Source organism: Eleutherodactylus coqui, chromosome 2, assembly GCF_035609145.1.
Source record: "Eleutherodactylus coqui strain aEleCoq1 chromosome 2, aEleCoq1.hap1, whole genome shotgun sequence".
NCBI classification, from domain to species: domain Eukaryota; kingdom Metazoa; phylum Chordata; class Amphibia; order Anura; family Eleutherodactylidae; genus Eleutherodactylus; species Eleutherodactylus coqui.
Genome location: NC_089838.1, coordinates 340141182 through 340153334, shown reverse-complemented (window position 1 = coordinate 340153334; position 12153 = coordinate 340141182).

The window sequence follows — 12153 nt, the reverse complement described above, 5'->3', positions numbered from 1 at the left end:
GCTTATTGTACCACCATCTTCATATTTAAACTCAAAGAGTTTATTAACTGTGGAAGTTAAATTCACCTGCCACCAAGGGGGTTTAGTCCATCCAAAAACAGGCAACGCTACTGCTGTCCTACTCTGTTCTTCAGGAAGAGGTATGGGAGGAAGATTGCAGCAAACGGTAGTTAACAGTTCTTGCTCAGTCAAGGGGGATGCAAAATATGAAAACGCCTTGGCTGATACAGGAGCATGTGAACATACCCAACAATCTGACAAATTCTTAACTCTAGATACAATTCCATGATATTTAATGAATTTATTACTGTAGCCCTCATCTAGTGCATCTTGACTAAGCACAATTGTGATTATCGCACATAATTTACAAAGAAAAACAAAATACTTTCTTTCGCTTAGTCCTTGTGAGCTGTGAACAATTTGCAATGGGACACGTGTATCCATGTTTCTTTGCCTTGCACAATTATAGTGGTAGAAGTAGTCAGTTGGAACTGGTAAGGACCTTTGAAACCAGGTTCCAAAGCTCTCCTGAGGTGTTTACGTATGGTCACCCAATCTCCTGGTTGCAGATTATGAGCCACTGGCAATGAGGATGGATCCGGAATGGAACTAAAAACATGTTTATGAATGTGTTGTAATGTTTTCTGCAAGGATCCTACATAGGATGTTAAGTCTCAATGCAACATCTGCAACTGCTGAGGAAAATGCAGGCCGTTTTTGGGGGAACGCCAAAAAGCACTTCATATGGACTGAGCCCAGTCTTTTTGATAGGTGTTGTTTGGATAGAATAAAAAGCTATGGGCGGACACTCTGGCCATGGCCTGCCTGTTTCTGCAAAAGGTTTTTTGCAATTTTTGTCTTGAGAGTACCATTCAAGCATTCCACCTTACCACTACTCTGAGGGTGATATGGGGTGTGGAAATCCTGTTCTATCCCTAATGCCTTCGTGACATCTTGGCAGACCTCAGATGTAAAATGTGTACCCCTATCTTTCTCAATTACTTCTGGTACTCCATACCTGCACACAACTTCCGACAATAGTTTCTTTGCAACAGTTTTTACATTAGCCTTGGCGCAGGGCCAACTTTCGGCCCAATTTGAAAAGATGTCCACGCAACCAAGGACATATTCATAGGTCCCACTCTTGGGGAGCTGGATGAAATCAATATGCAGTCTCTGGAATGGGTACAATGGCTTTGGAATGCATTTATGACAGAACTTAACAGTCTTTCCAACATTATGGCAGGCACAGATGACACAACCTTGCACAAACCTGGCAGCAGAGTGATGGAAACTTGGTGCTACCCAATACTCACTTACCAGACTCACCATTGCCTCTTTAGATTGATGGGTTGGTCTGTGTGAGCGGGTACATGTCATGGGGTGAAGGACTCTTGGTAAGCATAATGGGGACCCTACCCTCCAAAGCCCATCCTCACCTTGGGGCAAATTTTGATGATACCGACCTTCCTAGGTAGTCCAAGAGCCCTCAGCAACTACACTACCAGTTTGGCATTCTTGACAGGTTTCCCGGAAGAGGAGATGAAGTCTCTGGCCCGCCATAAGGGTAAGTAGTCATGACATATACCAAAGCAGTACTGACTGTCAGTGTATATGTTGGCTACACAATGCTCTGACATTGAACATGCCTCAGCGAGTGCAGTTAGCTCCGCTTCCTGTACTAACATGGAAGCAGGTAGGGATTTACTCTTCAGCACTTCATGTTGGGACACTATGGCATATCCCATATGCAGTTCGCAATCTTGGTAAAAGCGGGACCATCCACAAACAACTCCATATCAGCATCTGGAATTGGAGTTTCACACACATTGTCAAGTGGTTTAGCCTCAGTGTTCATTAACTCAATGCAATCATGTACAGGAGTTTCAACCTCTTGATCATCCCCCTGACTTGTTTCCGGTAACAGAGTAGCAGGATTCAAGGCAGTATACCTTTTGATTGTGATGTTGGGTGGAGTGAGGAGAGCTACCTCATATTTTGTGAGCCTTGCCATTGAAAGGTGCTTGGTTGTCACTAGTGACAACGCTTCCTGTACTGCATGTAGTTCTTGTACCACCAGAGGGGGCTCCAGCACCATGTCTGAGACCTTTTCTTTGAGAACAGCACAGGCTGCAATGGCTCTGATACATGAAGGTGCTCCTCTCACATCACATCCAACCTGACAGAGAAGTACCCCACAAGTCTTTGCTTAATTCTATGCTGCTGTGTGAGGACAACCTTTGCATGTTCTTCACTTCCATGACAAAACAGGTTGAATGGCAATTCATAGTTTGGGGTGCTCAAAGCTGGAGCAGACACAATTGCAGCTTTCAGCTTTGTGAAGACGTCTTGTGCTTCAGGAGTCATTTGGAAGGGTAGTCCATTGTTGCAAGCAACTAGCACATCAAATAGTGGTTGCATTAGACTTGATGCACTGGGAATAGAGATGAGTGAGCATGCTAGTCCGCTTGATGCTCGTTCAAGCAGTAGCATACTCAAAGGTATGTTACTCGAGCAAGCACCACGCGGTGCTCGAGAAAATTACATGTCCCTTCCCAGCATGTTTAGCGCCATTGTTTTAGCCAATAAACATGCAGGGAAGGCTTTAACAATTCCTACTGTGATATGCCAACCTTTTGCACGTCTAGAGCAGGGACTGGCTGGGCTGATCAGGTGATCTCTGAGTATTAAAACTCTGGTCACCTGAGGCTCGCCTCACACGCATGTTGCATGAGCTGAGGGATAGAGCTGCTGCTATAGGGAAAGCAAAGCGTTAGTGTAGGGATTAGGTTGCGGTTAGGCAGGGATCCTTGCTCCAAGAACCCAACAGTCCTTTCTAGGACTAAAACTCCTCTCATTGTGTGCATCAGCAGTTTGGCTGTCTGGGAGCAGTAGTGCGCACAAAGTATTCTCAAGCATCCCGTCTGTATACTGCATACTGTTACCAGTTTTATGCAGTATACTGCTAGTGGTGTACAGAGAGTAGATAGGAGTAACAAAACTCCTATCATTTTTTTTTGCCTGCTGAAAGCGTACGCTATATACCCATGTGCTGGTTCTGTGAACCTACGCTATCTAACAACAGTATACACAGTTTAATTTTCTTTTTTTGACTGCTGAAAGCATACGGTATATACCCATGTCTGGGTGCTGTCAATCTACGCTATCTAACAACAGTATACACACTTTAAATTCTTTTTGGGCCTGCTGAAAGCGTACAGTATATACCCATGTGTGGGTCCTGTCAATCTACTCTAACAACAGTATACACTGTTTATTGTGTATATTTGGGGGTTCAAGGCGTACACTATATACCCATGTGTGGGTCCTGTCAATCAACGCTATCTAACAACAGTATACACACTTTGAATTCTTTTTGGGCCTGCTAAAAGCGTACGGTATATACCCGTGTCTGGTTGCTGTCAATCTACGCTATCTAACAACAGTATACACTGTTTATTGTGTATATTTTGGGATTCAAGGCGTACACTATATAACCCTGTGTGGGTCCTGTCAATCTATGCTATCCAACAACAGTATACACTGTTTAAATTTTTTTGTTTTGGGGTTCAAAGCGCTTATTGGAGGAGGAAGAGGGGGGGGAGAGACTGCTGCCCACACTGCAGAGGGTACCTATGCTACTTCCTTCACATCTGTTCAGCATGTATGGGCTGAAGAGGAGGAGACTGAGAGTCATCCTCCTAGTGAAGAAAGCGATGTGTTGTGTACTGTGACTCTGGCACACATGGCTGACTTCATGTTAAGCTGCCTTTCCCGTGACCCTTGCGTTAGACGCATTCAGGCCAACACAGATTAGTGGGTGTTCACCCTTCTCGACCCATGATATAAGGAAAACCTTTCCACTCTCATTCCCGAAGAGGAAAACAGTACAAGAGTGATGCAATATTACAAGGCCCTGGTGGAAAAGCTGATACAAAGTTCCCATCTGACAACGCTAACGGTAGAGAACGTTGTTGAGTGAGCCCAATCGCATTGGAGATGAGGGGAACAGGCAGCATGTCCAGCGCAGGCAGGGGAACACTCTCCAGGGCCTTTGCCAGTTTTATGGCACCCCAGCCAGACTGTGTCACCACTCCCCAGTCTAGGCTGAGTAGGAGGGAACAGTGTAAAAAGATGGTGAAGGAGTACATAGCTGACTGTACCAACATCCTCCGTAATCCCTCTGCTCCATACAACTTTTGGGTGTCAAAGCTGGACATGTGGCATGAACTTGCGCTGTACGCCTTGGAGGTGCTGGCCTGCCCTGCCGCTAGCGTGTTATCAAAGAGGGTGTTTAGTGCTGCTGGGGGGATTATCATGAATAAGCATACCTGCATGTCAACTGACAGCGCCGCTAGGCTTACACTCATTAAGATGAACAAAGCCTGGATTTCCCCTGACTTCTCTTCTGCACCAGTGGAAAGCAGCGTAACATAAAGATTCTTTAAGCTGGAACAGAAGAATTATGCACCCTCTATCACCCCAAAAAGGGGAGATGTCGCTTGGTCTATTCTTCTCTGATCTTCCTCCTACTCCACCTAAATCAGCATGTCAGCACGTTGAACAGCCAATTTTTCAGAGGGCCAAAAGTCTTTGTAAAAACTAATTTTTACGGAAGGCTGCCTCCAGGCTCTGTTAGCAAATTAAGCAAGTACGAACTCTATGTTAAAAAAAAAAAAAAATTCTGGGTTTCACCTGCACTCTGAGTAAACACATTTTTCCAGGATTTGCCTATACTTTTGGTACCCAAATTTTTGCGAGGTTCGCCTATACTCTAAGTAAACACATTTTTCAGGGGTTTGCCTATACTCTTGGTACACCAATTTCTATGGGGTTTGCTTATACTCTAGGTACACAAATTTTTAAGGGGTTCGCGTATACTCTTGGTAAATCAATTGTTTCAGAGGTTCGCCTATACTCTTGGTACACAAATGTTTCAGGGGTTCAACTGCACTCTGGGTACAAAAATCGTTGGTTGTAGAATGGGTTGTTAAATTGTGCAGATGGTTAGAAGTACTGGCATCTGAGTCCCCTTTGTGGCTCCTGACAATTTTCGTGACGGAGGTGGCATGCAATTGGAATTATTGGAACCCAACAGCCCTTTATAGGACTACAACTCCTCTTATTGTTGCAATCCTCAGTTTGGCTGCCTGGGACCAGTAGTGTGCACAAAGCATTCACAAGCATCCCAGTTGTATACTGCATACTGTTACCAGTTCTATACAGTATACTGCTACTGGTGTACACAGACTATATAGCAACTAACAAAACTCCTCTCATTTTTCATTCTTTCATCTTTTTTTTCCTGAAAGCATCTGCATAATAGACCCAAGTGTGTGTCTTGTTGAAAGACGTAGCTTGGTCTATCCTTCTCTGATCTTCCTCCTCCTCCTCAACCAGCATGTCAGCATGCTAAACAGCTAGAGATGAGCGAGGACCAAAATGCTCAGTTGCTCGTTATTTGACCCAAGCTTTTTCGAATGTTCGAGAGCTCTGTTTAAGTAACGAACCTCAATGGGAGACTTGAACATTTTTCGATGTACCCGCCGGGCGCCGAGTTTTTTCTCTCTCTTTCTCTCTCTCTAAAGCAGGGAGGGACCATAAAATTTACTCGAACATGGCATGGTGCTCACTCGAGTAACGAGCACGATCGAGTATGCTACTACTCGAACAAGCATCAAGCTCGGATAAGCATTTACGCTCATCTTTATAAACAGCAAATTCTTCAGAGGGCCCCACAGTCTCTTTAAAAACATTTTTTTTTTTAACCTGGGCTGCCTCCAGCCTCTGTCAAAACAATTTTTCGGAGGGCCACCTCCAGGTTCTCACCCCCATTTTTGAAGAGGTTCACCACTAGAGTTCAGCAAACATGCTGGTTCCAGCTTCATAAGCCCACAGTGTCCACAAATGTATCCCAGTGCAGTGTCCAGCTATCTGACACCTAGACAGAATTAATTGTCCTGCTTTGGCCACTCAAATTTCTTCATGTGTCCCACTGTCCTTGTAGCGATCAAAGGAAGTGTAACTGATTTCAGGAGACATTGACAATTTCACTCTATACCTGTGGTGGCAACTTTTGTGACACCTCCTGCATAAAACAAATCTTTTATTTTAGAATGAGTTGCTGAATTGTGCAGATGCTTAGAAGTACTGGCATCTGAGTCGCCTTTATGGCCACGTTTGTGGCTCCTGATAATTTTGTGATGGAGGTGGCATGGGCATTAGAATTCTGATCAGCACTGTATAGCAATACATAAATCATTGCACACTGTCTATTTTTGGATTTAAGTGGACATAAAATACCCTGAGTGGTAAACAGCCGGTTTGGTTTGGGTCTGATAAACGCACGCATCCCTGGGGGTTAGTGCTGGTCGGCATGTATTAACTCTCGTTTTACCACAGTTATCCGAGATACTGGATTACAGAATCTCCTCAGACAAGGGGCCTGTCACTGTAACACCCTTTTTCCCAAACCAGAAGACTGCATTAATGGCACTCAGCACATCTGCACCAATCAAATTCACAGGGAAGTTTTCAGAAACCAGCAGCTGGATACAGATGTTGATTGTATCTGCTAGACGGATGTGTAGAGGCTTAGTCTGTTGTAACAATGTCCATCAGTTCCCATTCACCCGGCCAGGTTCAATTAAACTGGAAGGTATATCCTGTCTTATTATTGAGTGGCCAGCCCCTGTGTCAATCATGAACCTTTGTTTGTTCCCATAGGGGAGCAGCAGTTCCACACTTGCATGTGGCCCTGGTTTGGGAGGAGCAAACAAAGTGGGGCTGCCCATGTCCTAGTCCAAATGAGGGAATCTGGACATATGCCTGACCTTTCCGGGATGGGCAAACTCTCTTCATGTGTCCCCTTACTCCACAGCCAAAACACACAACAGCTCTCCTCGAATCCTCCCTTCTTGGCTGTGGATGAGGTACACATGCTTCATAGCCCCTGCTCTTTCTCTGAGCAGCCTCACCTCCAATCTGAGCCTTCCTTCCTTGCACTGGGGACATTACCAGTTCTGGAGGGGTGGCTACAGAAATAATTACTGGTGCCTGCTTCTGACTCGTCTTCAATTTCTTTTTATTGAACTTATCCTCTATACTCCACATTCAACTCAGTCTTAATGTCCTCATGCAGTATGTTAATAAAACATGTACAGAACAGTCATGCGTCCTTACTTGAGGCAGTGTTAATATCATACTCCTGATCTGTGAATATATTAGCACACCTAGCATGGTATTGATCAACTGACTCATCTGGTCCCTGGACTGCTTCTGGCAAATCAGATGACAGATCATTACAATGTTGCTTACTTAAAGCATGCAAACGCTTAACAAACTGAACACCTGATTCTTTTGTCTTCTTGTTCTCTAGTACCTCTTCAATATCATTACCCACTGGAACACTACGATTTTTTTTATTAAAATTGGTGCACCAGCGGCAAGAGAGCATAACCCTGCCAAATCACTCCAAGTTGCATCAAAATTTTTCTGAATACGATCTATATGCTTATAAAAGCCAATTGGGCTCTTATAACAGTCTGGCAGTTTACTAACAGGGATGAGCGAGCACCAAAATGCTCGGGTGCTCGTTACTCGAGACGAACTTTTCGCGATGCTCGAGGGTTCGTTTCGAATAACGAACCCCATTGAAGTCAATGGGTGACCCGAGCATTTTTGTATATCGCCGATGCTCGCTAAGGTTTTCATTTGTGAAAATCGGGGCAATTCAAGAAAGTGATGGGAACGACACAGCAACGGATAGGGCAGGCGAGGGGCTACATGTTTGGCTGCATCTCAAGTTCCAAGGTCCCACTATTAAGCCACAATAGCGGCAAGAGTGGGCCCCCCCCCCAACAACTTTTACTTCTGAAAAGCCCTCATTAGCAATGCATACCTTAGCTAAGCACCACACTACCTCCAACAAAGCACAATCCCTGCCTGCATGACACTCTGCTGCCACTTCTCCTGGGTTACATGCTGCCCAACCCCCCCTGCACGACCCAGTGTCCACAGCGCACACCAAATTGTCCCTGCGCAGCCTTCAGCTTCCCTCATGCCACGCCACCCTCATGTCTATTTATAAGTGCGTCTGCTAGAGGAACCGTAGGCACACACTGCAGAGGGTTGGCACGGCTAGGCAGCGATAGCCCACAATGCTGTACAGAAGCAATGAGAAATATAATCCTGTGCCACCGCCATCAGGAGCTGCACACGTGGGCATAGCAATGGGGAACCCATGTGCCACACACTATTCATTCTGTCAAGGTGTCTGCATGCCCCAGTCAGACCGCGGTTTTTTATAAATAGTCACAGACAGGTACAACTCTGCAATGGGAATTCCGTGTGCACCCACAGCATGGGTGGCTCCCTGGAACCCACCCGCTGTACATAAATGTATCCCATTGCAGTGCCCTGGACAGCAGAGCTAACGTCAGATGAAATGCAGGTGGGCTTCGGCCCACACTGCATGCCCCAGTCAGACTGGGGTTCTTTAGAAGTGGACACATGTAGTTACAACTCCCTGTGGACCGACAGCATGGGTGGGTGCCAGGAAGCCACAGGCGGTACATAAATATATCCCATTGCATTGCCCATCACAGCTGAGGTAATAATGTCATGTTTAATGCAGGTGGGCTTCGGCCCACACTGCATGCCCCAGTCAGACTGGGGTTCTTCAGAAGTGGACACATGTAGTTACAACTCCCTGTGGACCCACAGCATGGGTGGCTCCCTGGAACCCACCGGCGGTACATAAAAATATCCCATTGCATTGCCCATCACAGCTGATGTTACGTCAGCTGTAATGCAGGTGGGCAAAAAATTAATTGGATTACACTGTAGGCGAGGGCCCACAAAAATTGATGTACCAACAGTACTAATGTACCTGAGAAAAATTGCCCATGCCCAACCAAGAGGGCAGGTGAAACCCATTAATCGCTTTGGTTAATGTGGCTTAATTGGTAACTAGGCCTGGAGGCAGCCCGGTTAAAATAAAAATTGGTTGAGGTGAAAGTTTCAACGCTTTAATGAGCATTGAAACGTATAAAAATTGTTTACAAAAATTATATGACTGAGCCTTGTGGGCCTAAGAAAAATTGCCCGTTCGGCGTGATTATGTGAGGTTTCAGGAGGAGGAGCAGGAGGAGGAGGAGGGATATTATACACAGATTGATGAAGCAAAAAGGTCCCCGTTTTGGATGGTGATAGAGAACGATGCTTCCATCCGCGGGTGCAGCCTACGTATTGTTTATGTATCGCTGCTGTCCGCTGGTGGAGAAGAGAAGTCTGGGGAAATCCAGGCTTTGTTCATCTTGATGAGTGTAAGCCTGTCGGCACTGTCGGTTGCAGGCGGGTACGCTTATCCGTGATGATTCCCCCAGCCGCACTAAACACCCTCTCTGACAAGACGCTAGCCGCAGGACAAGCAAGCACCTCCAGGGCATACAGCGCGAGTTCAGGCCACGTGTCCAGCTTCAACACCCAGTAGTTGTAGGGGGCAGAGGCGTCACCGAGGATGGTCGTGCGATCGGCTACTTACTCCCTCACCATCCTTTTACAGTGCTCCCGCCGACTCAGCCTTGACTGGGGACCGGTGACACAGTCTTGCTGGGGAGCCAGAAAGCTGGCAAAGGCCTTAGAGAGTGTTCCCCTGCCTGCGCTATACATGCTGCCTGATCTCTGCGCCTCCCCTGCTACCTGGGCCGCGGAAATGCGCCTTCGGCCACTAGCGCTGTCGGATGGGAAGTTTACCATCAGTTTGTCCGCCAGGGTCCTGTGGTATAGCAACACTCTCGAACCCCTTTCCTCTTCGGGAATGAGAGTGGAAAGGCTCTCCTTATACCGTGGATCGAGCAGTGTGTACACCCAGTAATCCGTAGTGGCCAGAATGCGTGTAACGCGAGGGTCACGAGAAAGGCATCCTAACATGAAGTCAGCCATGTGTGCCAGGGTACCTGTACGCAACACATGGCTGTCCTCACTAGGAAGATCACTTTCAGGCTCCTCCTCCTCCTCCTCCTCCTCTGGCCATACACGCTGAAAGGATGACAGGCAAGCTGCATCTGTACCCTCAGCAGTGGGCCAAGCTGTCTCTTCCCCCTCCTCCTCATGCTCCTCCCCCTCCTCCTCAACGCGCTGAGATATAGACATGAGGTTGCTCTGACTATCCAGCGACATACTGTCTTCCCCCGCCTCCGTTTCTGATTCCAAAGCGTCTGCCTTTATGCTTTGCAGGGAACTTCTCAAGAGGCATAGCAGAGGAATGGTGACGCTAATGATTGCAGCATCGCCGCTCACCATCTGGGTAGACTCTTCAAAGTTTCCAAAGACCTGGCAGATGGCTGCCAACCAGGCCCACTCTTTTGTAAATAATTGAGGAGGCTGACTCCCACTGCACCGCGCAAGTTGGAGTTGGTATTCCACTATAACTCTACGCTGCTCATAGAGTCTGGCCAACATGTGGAGCGTAGAGTTCCACTGTGTGGGCACGTCGCACAGCAGTCGGTGCACTGGCAGATTAAACCGATGTTGCAGGGTCCGCAGGGTGGCAGCGTGCGTGTGGGATTTGCGGAAATGTGCGCAGAGCTGGCGCACCTTTCCGAGCAGGTATGACAAGTGGGGGTAGCTTTTCAGAAAGCGCTGAACCACCAAATTAAAGACATGGGCCAGGCATGGCACGTGCGTGAGGCTGCCGAGCTGCAGAGCCGCCACCAGGTTACGGCCGTTGTCACACACGACCATGCCCGGTTGGAGGCTCAGCGGCGCAAGCCAGCGGTCGGTCTGCTCTGTCAGACCCTGCAGCAGTTCGTGGGCCGTGTGGCTCTTTTCTCCTAAGCTGAGTAGTTTCAGCACGGCCTGCTGACGCTTGCCCACCGCTGTGCTGCCACGCCGCGTGACACCGACTGCTGGCGACGTGCTGCTGCTGCTGACACATCTTGATTGCGAGACAGAGGTTGCGTAGGAGGAGGAGGAGGGTGGTTTAGTGGAGGAAGCATACACCCCCGCAGATACCACCACCGAGCTGGGGCACGCAATTCGGGGGGTGGGTAGGACGTGAGCGGTCCCAGGCTCTGACTCTGTCCCAGCCTCCACTAAATTCACCCAATGTGCCGTCAGGGAGATATAGTGGCCCTGCCTGCCTGTGCTTGTCCACGTGTCTGTTGTTAAGTGGACCTTGGCAGTAACCGCGTTGGTGAGGGCGCGTACAATGTTGCGGGAGACGTGGTTGTGCAGGCCTGGGACGGCACATCGGGAAAAGTAGTGGCGACTGGGAACCGAGTAGTGCGGGGCCGCCGCCGCCATCATGCTTTTGAAAGCCTCCGTTTGCACAAGCCTATACGGCAGCATCTCCAGGCTGATCAATTTTGCAATGTGCACATTTAACGCTTGAGTGTGCGGGTGCGTGGCGGCGTACTTGCGATTGCGCTCAAACTGTGGCGCTAGCGACGTCTGGACGGTGCGCTGAGAGACATTGGTGGATGGGGCCGAGGACAGCGGAGGTGAGGGTGTGGGTGCAGGCCAGGAGACGGTACTGCCTGTGTCCTGAGAGGGGGGTTGGATCTCAGTGGCAGGTTGGGGCACAGGGGGAGAGGCAGTGGTGCAAACCGGAGGCGGTGAACGGGCATCGTCCCACCTTGTGGGGTGCTTGGCCATCATATGCCTGCGCATGCTGGTGGTGGTGCCTCCCCAGCTGATCTTGGCGCGACAAAGGTTGCACGCCACTGTTTGTCGGTCGTCAGGCGTCTCTGTGAAAAACTGCCACACCGTAGAGCACCTTGACCTCTGCAGGGTGGCATGGCGCGAGGGTGCGCTTTGGGAACCAGTTGGTGGATTATTCGGTCTGGCCCTGCCTCTACCCCTGGCCACCGCACTGGCTCGGCCTGTGCCCACACCCTGACTTGGGCCTCCGCGTCCTCGCCCGCGTCCACGTCCTATAGGCCTACCCCTACCCCTCAGCATGGTGTATTACCAGTAGTGCAGAAACTGAACGCTGTAATTAAATGTGCCGCTTATTGGCCTGTGGTTGGAGGCTGACTTCGTTTACGGAATGCCAGGAAATAATTTGGCGCAAGCCTGCTGTAACACTTAGCTGGCTGTGTATTTATTTGGAGAACTAATACCCCCAGCAGACACGGACCCAGAACACTG